The 17,240-nt window shown below is 39.2% G+C and overlaps 1 pseudogene; it reads left to right on the top strand.

Moving 5' to 3' along the window:
- The first annotated feature begins 4,998 nt into the window (after positions 1–4,998).
- Positions 4,999–17,240, top strand: part of LOC111917719 (NADPH--cytochrome P450 reductase 1-like) — a 30,315-nt pseudogene continuing 18,073 nt past the window's right edge.

Consider the following 17,240-nt stretch of genomic DNA (forward strand, 5'->3'; position numbering starts at 1 on the left):
GGTGTTTGGCTATTATCGAAACCATTCCACCATAGTGAAGTTGACCACCATTGCTCATGGAGTTCTTGAGAATCTTGAGAATCACGCAACAACCAAAGTGACGAACTTCTTCGGGCTTATGAAGCATGCACCATAGTACTTATAGATCTTTTTTATGGATTTGCTAATCTCCTCTTAAGGAAATAAAAGAGAAGAGATGATTCGATGTATGGCTTTAAGAACTAACTGAATGATACTAGAAGCTTTGGCATTACCAGAATTATATTAGCTTTCACAAGAGATATTACTCCAAAATTCGCTGCAGTTTCAGTCAAACGTGGCATTCATTATACCCTATTCCCAATACATATATTTCCTTTATTGTATGCACCAATGATGTCACATAGAGTGTCTACATGAATCTGATGGGACTGGTTCACTAGTTCGAAGGAAAGGAAGTGAGTTTGGTGATCCAATGTGATAGAAGATAAGAGATCTAACATGGGTTTTTGATAACTTAATGCATGGAGATTCAATAGACCTTCCCAACCTATGTTACTCAAGTGTTTGTGAACTCCTCTGTAGATGTGGAGATCTTTTAGAGCTTGGATATCCACAAAATTTTGGGCCCCTTTTTCTCTATGGATAATACTTGCATACACCATTTCTTGTGGATTAGACTAAAAAATAAGGCCAAATTGGTATGGATTTTCTATAGGATCTTGGTCTTTCTCATCATGAGCCTCTTGAACACCCATATTGCAAGTTCTAACTCGAGCTCTTTTTCCACGGGATGTCATTTTCCAATGAAAGCAACAAACTTTTTTTCACACTATGTATGATAGAGGGACAATTTCAAGCACTAGAGCACACACGATAACCACCAATCTCACCCAATTTGACTCGAAAGACATGAATTTAACAATATGCACAAGGAAAAAGGTTGGAACAGTTATACCAAATTTGTGCTTGCAAATGGAGTTTGAGTGATGTCCAATGCTTCCCCAATTCTTCCATAAATTTGAAACCCAAAAATTCTAAGGTTTGCTCAAAATCCCAAACTCGGCCATGGGAGGGGTGTATTTGAGTTTCTTTACATGGAAGATGAAGAATGGAGAAGAATTTCATACCTTGGAGCTTGAAAAATGGAGAAAAATTGAGGAAGATGGAGCTTTTTGAGTGGTTTTTTCGAAGGGGCAGTAGGGAAGAGATAAGTCGCATGATTTTTTAAGTGGAATGGCAAAAAAAATCGAGTTTTTTTATTTAAACGCACAGCTCTGTTTTTGCGCCTACACGGGCCATGTAAATCTAAGGTATAATTTCCATGGGCCGCGTAAATGGTGCAATGGAAAAGCATGAGATGTTTGATTCCACTAGCCGTGTAAATGATAGGCAAAAGTTTACACGGCCGTATAATCTTCTGTAAAACCAAAAAAAATTCTTGATTTTTTTTTCAAATTTCAGACCGCAAATCCTCAACTGTCTGAAAAATGATTTTTAAACCTCTTTGGAGATGAAAAACAACTTGAAAACATAAAACTAAATTTTTTAACAAAATAGAAAATTAACGAAAAGTCAGAAATACCCCCGGGTTGCCTCCCGCTTAGCTGCCTGTTTTTAATGTCGTTTGCTTGACTTGGCCCCTGAATATGCTTCATTCTTGGTATGTGGGGCTCTCAATAACCTCGATCTCTTTGTTCTTTACTTGGAATCCATCATGATACAGTGTTAATCTATGCCAATTGACTTCAAAATTCTTCCCGGTTTGATGGCTTGTGATTTCCACCGCACCTTGGTCAAAGACATTTGTAACCACAATCGGACCAACCCATCTTGATCTTAGTTTCCCTGATATCAAATTGAATCTTAAATGGTAAAGCAACACGTTTTCATCCATTGTGAAGCTTTTTCGAGAGAGCATATTGTCACGATAAGACTTCGTCCGCTCTTTGTAAATCATTTCACTCTCATACGTATCATTTCTGATCTCCTCCAATTCTTGAATGTTCAACTTCCTCTTGTTTCCCGCTTCATTTCATTCAAGTTGAATTTCTTCACAGCCTAAAATGCTTTGTATTCAATCTCGATCGGAAGGCGACATGGTTTCCCAAATACTAGCCGGTATGGGGACATACCAATGGGGGTCTTGAAAGCAGTGTGGTATGCCCATAAGGCATTATCCAACCTTATACTCTAGTACTTGCATTTGGATTGACTATTTTCTCCCAGATTCCATTGATTTTCCTATTGGAGACCTCTGTTTGCCCGTTGGTTTAAGGGTGATAGGCTCTTCAGATTTTTCAGTCACCTCATATTTTTTCAAGATGACTTCAAGCATTCGGTTGGAAAAATGAGTCCCGTGATCACTTATAAGAGCTTTTTGAGTGCCAAACTGAAAGAAAATCTTTGCTTTAAGGAAATCCATAACTTTGGAATCATTAGTACGGGTGGCCTTGGCATCCACCCATTTGGACACATAGTCTACCGCCAACAAAATATATGAACAGCGAAAAGAGGGTGGAAATGGTCCCATGAAATCTATACCCCACACGTCGAATATTTCACAAACTAAGATGGGGGTAAGGGGCATTTTATTCCTAGAATCTATGGACACGGATTTTTGGCACTAATGACAATGTGCATATAACACATAAGAATCATGAAAAATTGTAGGACATTAAAATCCGTTATCTAAGACTTTTCTAGCTGTCCTCTGGGTTTTCAAATGACCTTCACAAGCATAAGAACGACAAAAGTTAAGTATGGATTGTACCTCATTTTGCTTAACAGACCTTCGGATCATTTGGTCCACATAATAAGTCTAAAGGTATGGCTCATCCCATATCTACCTCTTTGCATCCTTCTTGATTTTGTTCTTTTGCCAATGCGTGGATTCCGGGTGAAGTTGATTCGTGACCAAGTAGTTGACTATGTCTGCATACCATGGAGCTTCCTTAGTAACGAACAAATGCTCATCCAGTAATGTGTCATGGATTGGTATGCTGTCTTTGGGTGGTACGATACGACTTAGATGATTCGTAACCAAATTCTCTTTCCCACTTTTATCCTTGACCTCTATATCGAACTCTTGAAGAAGCAACATCCACCGTATTGACCTCAGTTTCGAATCTTTCTTGATTAGTAAGTGCTTTATAGCTGCAAGGTCCGAATAGATAATTACTTTGGTCCCGAGAAGGTATTGTCAGAACTTCTCTAGTGTAAATACAATAGCCAACAACTCTTTTTCTGTTGTGGTGTAGTTGGTTTGTGCCCCATCCAAAGTCTTGGATGCATAGTATATCACATGATGTGCCCGATCCACTTTTTGGTCCAATACCGCCCCGACACCGTGTTGCTTGCATCGCGCATGATCTTAAACAGGAGATCCCAATTTGATGGTTGGATTATGGGAGCGGAGGTGAGTAGGACTTTCAAATGATCAAAATCCTCCTTGCATGGTTGAGTGAACTAAAACTTGACGTCTTTTTGGAGGAGTTGGCACATCGAAACTGTGATTTTAGAGAAATTCTTGATAAAATGTCGATAGAAGCCTGCGTGGCCATGAAAAGAACGTACTTTCCAAAAATTTGTTGGATACGGAAAACTTTTAATCACATCAATCTTGGCATTGTCTGTTTCTAAGCCTTTTTAAGACACCACATGTCCAAGTATCAAGCCCTTATCAACCATAAAATCACATTTTCATAATTAAGGACAAGATTTGTGTCAATGCACCTTCGTATGTTTTTGATGAGATTTTCCAAACATTTGTCAAAAGAATCTCCATAAACAGTGAAATCATCCATGAAAACCTCAATGACAGTACTAGAAAACAAACCTTTAATGACACGCTTTTTACAACACGCACTGATTAATGATACGCAAAAGGGCGTGCCCTAAAAATAATGTCAGATCTTTAGAAATTTAAAGAATTATGGATGCGGATTCTTGCGTGCCCTAGAATTAGTGTCTCACAAAAAAAAACACGGAGGGTGCTTATGTTAAAGGCGTGTCATCTAGAAATGTCGCTTTATACTTTTACAAATGTGCTCGCAACTAGCAGTGGGAAAAGGAAATAAAAAATAATAAGAAAACCCGCCTTCCTTCCTTGTATCCCCTCTTTAGCTATGGGTGTGTTCTTTGACCACAAAAATCTTCTCCGGTCTTCCTCCGCCTCCCTACATCGAGTGTTGCTTGCTTCTTTCCCTTGCACTCCGACCGCCACCACCGATTCTTCCCCGTTCGTTGACATCGATCAAGGCTCATTTACTTATACGCACTGGAACCACCATATCTCCTACTTGATGTTGAAATTGTCATAAAAAGCCCTAATTCAGTATTATACTCTCAATTCTCAATATTAAGAATTAAAATCTTGATTCTCGTTTGATTCTTAATCTCCACACATAAATCGAAAAGGGGAATCAGAATGATGAAGGTAGCGGGAGTTTTGGTCTGGTGGTCATGATTCATTTAATGAGCAAGGAAGATGGGAGCGCAAGCAGCCATGGTGGCTCGATGATGGAAATCAATCGAGAAAGGGGAAACACCTCTGCTGTGGGATCGATTTGACGAAAGGAGAATGGAGAAGCAGCGACGCTTCTCTTATCTGCCGTAGCGGGGGGGGACGCTCCGGCGGTCTCCTTGGTTGTTCTTCCTTGTCGCCAGCAGATTACACGTAGGGAGGGGACTCAACTAGTCCGATGGAGTAGGGCAAGTAGCGACTGGTAGATCAAGATGATCGATCCATTCGTGAGGAGGAGGAGGAAATTATCGGTTCCCGGTGAGCCTTCCTTGGCTTCTTAGACTCCATCATCGGTAAAAATCAGGGTAAATGAGTCGGGTTCATGTCTGATTTCGATGAAATAAACGGAGGGAGGAAAGGTTTGGGTGGAGGCCTGATCGATGAAAACAGTGGGAGCCTCTCTTGGTCTCGTCGGATTCTACTCCATCTACAGTGGTCATTGAGAACGAATGGGAGGACCTCTAGGGTTTGGATAGATCGAAGGAAGAAGAAGAATGAAGCTGTGGTGGTCTTCGGTGATTGAAGGTAAACGGATGGGGTTTTCTTGAACCTCACAGGTCGTATTCTTCTTCTTTTTTCTTTTTTGTTTGTGTCGACCAGTATCAATGAATACTGGGATGTTTGGATGTTTGAGTTTACTGGGAAAATAAGACATCAAAAATTATAAGGATTCTGTTTTGTTTGCTTCATTTTACAGGGAAGAAGGACTACAATTGGGATTGTGAAATTGATAAGAAAGAAGAAAAGAAACAGAAGGCGTTGTTGCCCTTGATGGTTAGCTGAAATACTTATGATCAACACCTACAACCTTTTCTATTTTGATTAACGAGGTAGTCAGAAGCCAGTAAATTCCTTTTCATGGGTTTCTTTATGTCTTAAAAGCTTTACCAGGTACAAATAGCACTTTCTATTTTGCTTCCATCCCCTGTCTTTCATTGTTTTCTCTTTAATGCTATTTATAATTGGTTAGATATCAGAAAGTATAATGTGCTGATAGTACCTGCTTGTTTTGATGATACAAAGGCTAGGCTACTAATATTCAATTGTCTGTCATTTGTCACAACTAGAAATTTTGTGTCTTGTAATCACTATATTCAAGTAAATGTTGAATCAAAAACTTAAGAGCATGGGTGATACCTATTATTATGACATCAAAAACTTCAATCAAATACATCATACAAATACTACAAATAGTCATCAAACAATTGGAAATAATAGAAGTTCTTGTTTAGGTCCATTTTGGACTAGGACTTCCTTATTGGACCCAAATGGACCAATAAGCTTCCAATTTGACTATCAAGGGCTTAGAACCCTAATTGGGCTCTAATTTGACCCATAATCATTTATTTCAACATTTTGGGCTATTTTGGGCCTAGAATGAAATGAATTAAAAGCCTTGATCCATGAATAACCTAAACTAGTCCAACAAAAATGTAAAAATTGTTGGATATAGTGTCTAAGCCCATAACTATATTTGGTATATACTTGACCCGACCCGGCATGGTCCATTTGGGTTGCACTTCACCCGAACAATTTATGGATAATATTTGAGAATAGTGCAAGTTATGATTTATTAATATATTATAAGTTCTAATATATTAATATAAGATCATATTATTTAATTAGTAGTGATCTATAATTAATCTAGGATTAATTTAGTGATCAAAGATATTACTAATTAAATATGGGCTTCTATATTTATATAGTGTGGGCTTATGCTTATTCGGAATGGGCTAGGCTTGGATGGAGAAGTCCATGGATACTCCATGGAGCTTTAACCCATGGATCTCATGGAAATGAAGAGACATGGGTATTAGGGTTTACATGGATGTAACCCTAATCCACCACACTATATAAAGGAGGCTTTGGCTCTTGAAATCAAGCTAGTGAACACTAGTTGACACATGTTAAGGTGAGGGCCGATTTCAAGAGAAGTGTGACTATTCTCTCAAAGTTCCAAGTTTGTGGTGATTTGTGACTTTCATTTGAGGCATCCACATTATTGGTGCTAAGCTCTAAAACTCCAAGGAATCAACTACAACTACAAGGTAAGTGTTTCTACTAGCTTTATTTGATTCAAGTTCCCCATGTCATGCTAGTTAGGATATAAGCCTTGGAAAAATAATTATTTGCATGTATCTTAGACAAACATAGATCCAAGGTTTATTAGGGTTGCATGTACACTTAGGAAGTGTTAGAATGCTCAAAACCCATCAGTGGTATCAGAGCCTAGGTCTGTTTGTTTGATACTTGTGATTAAAAGTTGGAAAAAGTCGAAAAACTTGCTGTCTGACGAATGGACTCGGCGAGTCCATGGGGGGACTCGTCGAGTTCACTTGTATCTTCAACCTACTCGGCGAGTAGGTTCATGCACTCGGCGAGTAGGGTCGACAGAGTGCAGATTTTCGACTTTAGTTGCTGGAAATGGATTGGAAACATTACCCTAAACTGTTTTGGTACTTGAAAACTTGTTTTAGCTGGTGTAATGTTTTTGCTAATTCATTTACAACAACTAGTTATCAAAATTACAAAGTTTAATGTGATTTTGATTCTTGAAAGTGTTCATATTCATGTTCTTGTTCTTATGAAGTTTAGATGATCATAGGAATTATTTGTAACCTATGTGGTAGTTTAATTCTTGATCATAATGTGTTTTAATGGAGTCCATAACTTGTCCTCAAGTTATGGAAAACCAAAAGTCTCTTGGATTAAAAACCATTAAAAGAACACAAGAGTTAGAAAAAATGAAAAGTCCTCATTTTATTACTCTATTAAACTCATAAGTTACAAGAAATGAAAAGTTTTGAAAGTTTACAAAACTTGCCCTCAAGTTTTGGAACAAGTAAAGTTAAGTTAAACTTTAGTTCCAACCCTTAGAATTTTAAAAGTTAAAATTCAACCCTTATACTTATATTATTATGATTTAATAATTATATATATATGTATAAGAACAAATTCGTCTTACCGCTAGTACGCCTCATTCACGAAGCCGGTCTATAAGGTGGGTATAAGGTTGTTGCCTATAAAATGGAGACTTAATGGGTGTCCACTCTCACCCACCGCTTGCTTGACTGGTGGAGGGTCGTTAGCCGAACGGGTAAGACAAGGACTTATAAATTCTCATTCAAAGTATGATGAATATTATAAAGTAACTAAATGTTTTATTAAATTCCCAATCTTAGTTACTTTAGGAAAAATGTGAATAAGGTGCTAATCCATGAAATTACACTTTACACTTTGTTTAAGTCGTTGGTGGAGCGTGTGTGGTTAACCGGCACACTAACTTGGACTTAACAAGGTAGGTAAAGGGTGACTTAAAGGTTTATTATAGTATCGATGGAGCGTGTGTGGTTTACCGGCACATCGATTGAGTGATAAACTTTAAAGGGTACCAAGTGATTTGCATGGTTACTTCACACCTCGTTTTGTGATCCTCGGCATCCCAGTCACAAAACCTGGAGGGCACACTCGAGATTGAAACATGCCTTTGAAAAGTTCATTGAATCTCAAAGAATCTAGGAATTTCTAAGAACCAATCAACAACCTAATACTTAAATGTTTCGGTTTTCGTGGTGGAAATTGGTGAATCGTCATTCACCTACCTTTCAAATATGGTATAGCTTAGATTACGGCATACCTCTTCTAAGTTATATTATATTGTGATTGGATCCTAGCCTTAATATTACATTTGGGTGTTTTATTAAGGACTCTCTTATATCTAAACTAATCTTGTTCTCTTCTTTTTAGATGTCTTCAAACAATGCTGCTTCTGGCTCTAATCCTAATGGCTCCTTTACCCTTATGAACTTGTGTGGGAAAGTCACCTTTGATGGATCCAACTTCAATGAGTAGATCAGAAACATCAGGATGATTACCCGCTACGAGGACAAAGAATATGTCCTTGACAAGGAGCTTAAGGAGATTGATGAGACCACTGCAACTCCTCAGGAGAACGCTGAATTTCGGGCACATGAAAGGGATGCTACGAAAGTGGCTTGCATCATGATGGCCACGATGACAGCGGAACTCCAAAAGTCTTATGAGGATTTCTACCCTTATGAAATGCACCAAGATTTGATGGAAAGATACCATCAAAGTGCAAGACAAGAGAGGTATGAAATCATCTGCTCCATGATAACAACCATGATGAAGGACGGGGAATCCGTCACGAGCCACATGCAGAAAATGCAAAGGTATGTGGATCGTTTGCTGAAGCTTAATGTGAACTTCCCTGAGGACCTTGCAATAGATATCATTTTGCACTCCTTACCATCGTGCTATGATCAATTCCGCATGACATATCACATGAATAAGGAAGAGGTCACACTCAGCAAACTTCAGGGACTTCTCAAGACCGCAGAATCAGGTCTTAAGGGGAAGTCGGTTGCTATCACTCCTACTCCAAACTCAACTCCGGTTTTGGCAATTGGGAAAAATCGATGGAGGAAGAGAAAGAGATCCTCGAAGGGTACCAAGGCTCGGACCCATGATGGCTCTTCTTCAAGTGGAACCAAGAAAGGTTTCGTCACTCCTTCTTCTGACCCAAAAGAGCCTGAATGCTTCTATTGCCATGAAAAGTCTCATTGGAAGCGGAACTGCCCAAAGTACCAGCAGGATGTGAAGGATGGGAAAGTCAAACCCAACCATGCAGGTACTTACACTATCATTTCGAATAACTCACCCCATTCTAAGTCTTGGGTCCTTGATACCGGTTGTGGTATTCATATTTGTTGTGACTTGCATGGACTAAGAAGAAGTGAGAATGTGGAGTAAGGAAGAATAAACTTGATCATGGGGAATAGGAAAGCTTTACCTGTTACCAAGATTGGAGTTTATACTTTATCGCTAAGTAGTGGGTTTAATTTAGATTTGAATAAGTGTTGTTATTCACCAGGAATGGCAAGAAATATTATTTCCTTTCATGCTTTGTACAAACAAGGGTTTACCTTTTCATTTAATAATGAAGTTGGTTCTATAGATGTTTTCTATAATAATGTTTTTTATTTTAAAGCATTACCTTGTGATGGTGTGTATGAAGCTGTATTTGTTGTAGATAACTTGGGAAATAATGTTTTGTGTATTGATTCTACTAATAATAATAACTTGGATAAAGCGTCATTATGGCATTGTCGTCTTGGACATATAAGCAAGAAACGCATAGGCCAACTCCAAAAGGATGGAGTCTTGGAGTCGTTTGACCTAAAGTCAGATGATAGTTGCGAATCATGCTTACTTGGAAAAATGACAAAGTCACCCTTCACAGGCTCGTGTGAGAGGGGTGAAGGTTTGTTGGACCTTATACACACGGATGTGTGTGGACCATTCAAACATGCCACAAGGGATGCTAATCGTTATTATTTGACTTTTACTGATGATTACAGTAGATATGGATATGTCTACTTAATCAAGCATAAGTCAGAGACTTTCGAGAGGTTTAAGGAATTTAAACAGGAAGTCGAGAATCAATTGGGCAAGAACATTAAGATGCTTCGATCCGATCGAGGAGGTGAGTATCTTAGTTCAGAGTTCCTCGACTATCTTAGGGAATGTGGGATTTTCTCACAATTGACACCTCCCAGGACACCACAGTTGAATGGTGTGGCTGAGAGGCGTAATTGAACCTTGTTGGATATGGTTCGTTCCATGATGAGTCGAGCTACGCTACCAATCTCATTCTGGGGGTATGCCTTAGAGATTGCCACCGATATTCTTAATCTTGTCCCTACAAAGAAAGTTGCCAAAACTCCTCACGAGATGTGGACTGGCAAAGTACCTAAGCTAGACCACATCAAGATTTGGGGTTGTGAGGCTTTCGTGAGACGCGAGACTCAAGATAAGCTGGAACCTCGAAGCGAGAGGTGTATTTTCATCGGCTACCCACAACAATCCTTTGGTTACCTCTTCTACAGACCTAGTGACAATGTGGTCTTTGTAGCAAGAAGAGGAGTCTTTTGAGAGAGAGAATTTATAAGCCAAGGAGACAGTGGGAGGAAAATTGATCTTGAAGAAATTCAAGAATCAAGCGGTGAAGGAACTTCAAACACTAGCCCTCAACTTGAGGAGGAAACTCCTATTGAGCCAGTTGATGAGCCTGTACCTCTGAGGTGTTCCATGAGAGTTAGGAATGCACCTGAGCATTACTATGGTTTCCATATTACTGCGGAAGGTGAGACACTTATTAGTGATGAGACACTAGTAGGTCTGGATGAACCTAACAGCTACATGGAAGCCATGGCAGGCCCTGAGGCTGCTAAATGGAAAGAGGCCATGGATAGCGAGATACAATCCATGTATAACAATCAAGTTTGGAACTTGGTTGAGAATGTACCTGGTCGTAAGACTGTAGGGTGCAAGTGGGTCTTCAAGAAGAAGACTGACATGGATGGTAAAGTACACACTTATAAGGCGAGACTGGTTGCAAAGGGCTTCTCTCAAATTCCTGGAGTGGACTATGATGAGACCTTTTCTCCAGTAGCCAAGATTAAGTCTATTCGGGTTCTGTTAGCCATAGCTGCATTTCATGACTATGAAATATGGCAAATGGATGTCAAAACCGCTTTCCTTAATGGAAAGTTGGCTGAAGATGTTTACATGAGTCAGCCAAAGGGTTTTGTCAGCAACGAGTACCCTAATAGAGTGTGTAAACTCGAGAAATCCATTTATGGATTGAAACAGGCACCTCGCAGGTGGAATCTTTGCTTTGATGAGAAAGTCAAGGAATTTGGCTTTTCGAGGAGTGAAGATGAATCTTGCGTCTATATCAAGGCTAGTGGGAGCATAGTCAGTTTTTTGGTACTGTATGTGGATGACATACTACTCATAGGAAATGACATCCCAACCCTGCAGGAAGTAAAGTCCTGGCTTGGGAAGTGTTTCGCTATGAAGGACCTTGGTGAAGCTGCCTATATCCTAGGGATAAAGATTTTGAGAAACAGGAGTAAAAGACTAATTGGACTTAGTCAAAGTACCTACTTGGACAAAGTGTTGAAAAGATTCAACATGCATAACTCCAAGAAAGGTGAGTTACCCATTCAGTGTAACACTAGGTTGAGTAAGACACAAAGCCCTAGTACTGAGGCTGAGATAGCAGAAATGAGTCGATTTCCTTATGCTTCAGCTGTAGGATCGATCATGTATGCTATGACGTGTACTCGACCTGATGTAGCCTTTGCTTTGAGCATGGTTAGCAGGTATCAGGCGAACCCTGGAAAGGAACACTGGACTGCGGTAAAGAATATCCTCAAGTACCTGCGAAGGACTAAGGACTGGGTCCTTACCTTCAGTGGGAGTGATGACTTGAGAGTTGTAGGGTATAGTGATGCTAGTTTCCAGACTGATAGGGATAATTTCCGCTCTCAGTCAGGCTGGGTCTTTACCCTTAACGGAGGAGCAATTTCTTGGAAGAGTTCCAAGCAGGAGACAGTGGCTGATTCCACTTGTGAATCAGAGTATATAGCAGCAAGCGAGGCAGCAAAGGAGGCGATATGGCTAAAGAACTTCATCGGAGACCTTGGAGTTGTTCCAGCTATAAAAGAGCCAATGGAGATTTTCTGTGACAGCAATAGTGCGGTTGCCTTAGCCAAGGAACCAAGGGATCACGGGAGATCCAGACACATCGACAGAAAATACCATTTTATCAGACATCGAATTGAAGAAGGACTCCTCATGGCGAAGAGGGTATCATCGGATGAGAACCCGGCAGATCCCCTCACGAAGGGACTGAGTAGGCTTAAGCATCTCCAGCATGCTCGGAGCATAGGGCTGAAGGATGATATAAGTTTTAGTAGTTAGATAACCCAGAAATTTGTAAAGTGTAATTGACATTTGATGATGAATAAAAGGTGTTTTATTTATGAGTAAAGTGTTGCTATCTCTTGTCGATCTTTTACTATATTTCTTTTGCATGTTTTGACTTCCAGAATAATTATGTTTGGTATATCATATTATTCAAACCTCCACAGTCGGTCATATGTCGGAAGTAGGTATGAATCAAGACTGTCATGATTGGTTGCAGAGGTCTAAGGTGTTGGACATGGCTACAACAATCATGAGTGCTCATAAGTTCTGAGCATTGGACTCAACCCACGCTCACTGGAATAACTTCATGGAATTTTATCTCGAGTGATCGTGAGACGGTAATATCATATAAGTCTTCAAACCTAGAGATATGATTTGTTACTTACGAGTTGGTTATGCATTGATTGTACGTAGACGCATTGGTAACTCGATGTTATAAAACGTGCCTTTGTGTGTAATTCAATGAGTGGTAGAACAAACATATGCTTCGAAGTTTATCTGTTCCTTCTTGGATTAGAAGCTGATATCTGGGCCCCTCGATGATTTTGTTTTGACCTATGTACCGGGCCCGGTCAGAACTAAATTGATGTGTTCAGTTGAGTTCTATGTCAAACAAATCGGAAATCGGGAAACAAATGCTGGACAATAAGCAAGACAATGTTCCATGTGTTTGTCCGGCTGATATCTAGAACAGAGGATTATATGATCACTTATCTAAATGGCGCGTTCTAGTTCAACAGAGTTTAAAGAGCTACGATTGCGGATCGGTTCCTGAAGTTATACATGCAAATATAGTTACTAGACTTATCCAAGTGGGAGACTGTTCGATATAGTGTCTAAGCCCATAACTATATTTGGTATATACTTGACCCGACCCGGCATGGTCCATTTGGGTTGCACTTCACCCGAACAATTTATGGATAATATTTGAGAATAGTACAAGTTATGATTTATTAATATATTATAAGTTCTAATATATTAATATAAGATCATATTATTTAATTAGTAGTGATCTATAATTAATCTAGGATTAATTTAGTGATCAAAGATATTACTAATTTAATATGGGCTTCTATATTTATATAGTGTGGGCTTATGCTTATTTGGAATGGGCTAGGCTTGGATGGAGAAGTCCATGGATACTCCATGGAGCTTTAACCCATGGATCTCATGGAAATGAAGAGACATGGGTATTAGGGTTTACATGGATGTAACCCTAATCCACCACACAATATAAAGGAGGCTTTGGCTCTTAAAATCAAGCTAGTGAACACTAGTTGACACATGTTGAGGTGAGGGCCGATTTCAAGAGAAGTGTGACTATTCTCTCAAAGTTCCAAGTTTGTGGTGATTTGTGACTTTCATTTGAGGCATCCACATTATTGGTGCTAGGCTCTAAAACTCCAAGGAATCAACTACAACTACAAGGTAAGTGTTTCTACTAGCTTTATTTGATTCAAGTTCCCCATGCCATGCTAGTTAGGATATAAGCCTTGGAAAAATAATTATTTGCATGTATCTTAGACAAACATAGATCCAAGGTTTATTAGGGTTGCATGTACACTTAGGAAGTGTTAGAATGCTCAAAACCCATCAGTGGTATCAGAGCCTAGGTCTGTTTGTTTGATACTTGTGATTAAAAGTTGGAAAAAGTCGAAAAACTTGCTGTCTGACGAATGGACTCGGCGAGTCCATGGGGGGACTTGTCGAGTTCACTTGTATCTTCAACCTACTCGGCGAGTAGGTTCATGCACTCGGCGAGTAGGGTCGACAGAGTGCAGATTTTCGACTTTAGTTGCTGGAAATGGATTGGAAACATTACCCTAAACTGTTTTGGTACTTGAAAACTTGTTTTAGCTGGTGTAATGTTTTTGCTAATTCATTTACAACAACTAGTTATCAAAATTACAAAGTTTAATGTGATTTTGATTCTTGAAAGTGTTCATATTCATGTTCTTGTTCTTATGAAGTTTAGATGATCATAGGAATTATTTGTAACCTATGTGGTAGTTTAATTCTTGATCATAATGTGTTTTAATGGAGTCCATAACTTGTCCTCAAGTTATGGAAAACCAAAAGTCTCTTGGATTAAAAACCATTAAAAGAACACAAGAGTTAGAAAAAATGAAAAGTCCTCATTTTATTACTCTATTAAACTCATAAGTTACAAGAAATGAAAAGGTTTGAAAGTTTACAAAACTTGCCCTCAAGTTTTGGAACAAGTAAAGTTAAGTTAAACTTTAGTTCCAACCCTTAGAATTTTAAAAGTTAAAATTCAACCCTTATACTTATATTATTATGATTTAATAATTATATATATATGTATAAGAACAAAGTCGTCTTACCGCTAGTACGCCTCATTCACGAAGCCGGTCTATAAGGTGGGTATAAGGTTGTTGCCTATAAAATGGTGACTTAATGGGTGTCCACTCTCACCCACCGCTTGCTTGACTGGTGGAGGGTCGTTAGCCGAACGGGTAAGACAAGGACTTATAAATTCTCATTCAAAGTATGATGAATATTATAAAGTAACTAAATGTTTTATTAAATTCCCAATCTTAGTTACTTTAGGAAAAGTGTGAATAAGGTGCTAATCCATGAAATTACACTTTACACTTTGTTTAAGTCGTTGGTGGAGCGTGTGTGGTTAACCGGCACACTAACTTGGACTTAACAAGGTAGGTAAAGGGTGACTTAAAGGTTTATTATAGAATCGATGGAGCGTGTGTGGTTTACCGGCACATCGATTGAGTGATAAACTTTAAAGGGTACCAAGTGATTTGCATGGTTACTTCACACCTCGTTTTGTGATCCTCGGCATCCCAGTCACAAAACCTGGAGGACACACTCGAGATTGAAACATGCCTTTGAAAAGTTCATTGAATCTCAAAGAATCTAGGAATTTCTAAGAACCAATCAAAAACCTAATACTTAAATGTTTCGGTTTTCGTGGTGGAAATTGGTGAATCGTCATTCACCTACCTTTCAAATATGGTATAGCTTAGATTACGGCATACCTCTTCTAAGTTATATTATATTGTGATTGGATCCTAGCCTTAATATTACATTTGGGTGTTTTATTAAGGACTCTCTTATATCTAAACTAATCTTGTTCTCTTCTTTTTAGATGTCTTCAAACAATGCTGCTTCTGGCTCTAATCCTAATGGCTCCTTTACCCTTATGAACTTGTGTTGGAAAGTCACCTTTGATGGATCCAACTTCAATGAGTGGATCAGAAACATCAGGATGATTACCCGCTACGAGGACAAAGAATATGTCCTTGACAAGGAGCTTAAGGAGATTGATGAGACCACTGCAACTCCTCAGGAGATCGCTGAATTTCGGGCACATGAAAGGGATGCTACGAAAGTGGCTTGCATCATGATGGCCATGATGACAGCGGAACTCCAAAAGTCTTATGAGGATTTCTACCCTTATGAAATGCACCAAGATTTGATGGAAAGATACCATCAAAGTGCAAGACAAGAGAGGTATGAAATCATCTGCTCCATGATAACAACCATGATGAAGGACGGGGAATCCGTCACGAGCCACATGCAGAAAATGCAAAGGTATGTGGATCGTTTGCTGAAGCTTAATGTGAACTTCCCTGAGGATCTTGCAATAGATATCATTTTGCACTCCTTACCATCGTGCTATGATCAATTCCGCATGACATATCACATGAATAAGGAAGAGGTCACACTCAGCAAACTTCAGGGACTTCTCAAGACCGCAGAATCAGGTCTTAAGGGGAAGTCGGTTGCTATCACTCCTACTCCAAACTCAACTCCGGTTTTGGCAATTGGGAAAAATCGATGGAGGAAGAGAAAGAGATCCTCGAAGGGTACCAAGGCTCGGACCCTTGATGGCTCTTCTTCAAGTGGAACCAAGAAAGGTTTCGTCACTCCTTCTTCTGACCCAAAAGAGGCTGAATGCTTCTATTGCCATGAAAAGTCTCATTGGAAGCGGAACTGCCCAAAGTACCAGCAGGATGTGAAGGATGGGAAAGTCAAACCTAACCATGCAGGTACTTACACTATCATTTCTAATAACTCACCCCATTCTAAGTCTTGGGTCCTTGATACCGGTTGTGGTATTCATATTTGTTGTGACTTGCATGGACTAAGAAGAAGTGAGAATGTGGAGTAAGGAAGAATAAACTTGATCATGGGGAATAGGAAAGCTTTACCTGTTACCAAGATTGGAGTTTATACTTTATCGCTAAGTAGTGGGTTTAATTTAGATTTGAATAAGTGTTGTTATTCGCCAGGAATGGCAAGAAATATTATTTCCTTTCATGCTTTGTACAAACAAGGGTTTACCTTTTCATTTAATAATGAAGTTGGTTCTATAGATGTTTTCTATAATAATGTTTTTTATTTTAAAGCATTACCTTGTGATGGTGTGTATGAAGCTGTATCTGTTGTAGATAACTTGGGAAATAATGTTTTGTGTATTGATTCTACTAATAATAATAACTTGGATAAAGCATCATTATGGCATTGTCGTCTTGGACATATAAGCAAGAAACGCATAGGCCAACTCCAAAAGGATGGAGTCTTGGAGTCGTTTGACCTAAAGTCAGATGATAGTTGCGAATCATGCTTACTTGGAAAAATGACAAAGTCACCCTTCACAGGCTCGTGTGAGAGGGGTGAAGGTTTGTTGGACCTTATACACATGGATGTGTATGGACCATTCAAACATGCCACAAGCGATGCTAATCGTTATTATTTGACTTTTACTGATGATTACAGTAGATATGGATATGTCTACTTAATCAAGCATAAGTCAGAGACTTTCGAGAGGTTTAAGGAATTTAAACAGGAAGTCGAGAATCAATTGGGCAGGAACATTAAGATACTTCGATCCGATCGAGGAGGTGAGTATCTTAGTTCAGAGTTCCTCGACTATCTTAGGGAATGTGGGATTGTC

The sequence above is a fragment of the Lactuca sativa genome, chromosome 2, assembly GCF_002870075.4.
Source record: "Lactuca sativa cultivar Salinas chromosome 2, Lsat_Salinas_v11, whole genome shotgun sequence".
Classification (NCBI taxonomy): domain Eukaryota; kingdom Viridiplantae; phylum Streptophyta; class Magnoliopsida; order Asterales; family Asteraceae; genus Lactuca; species Lactuca sativa.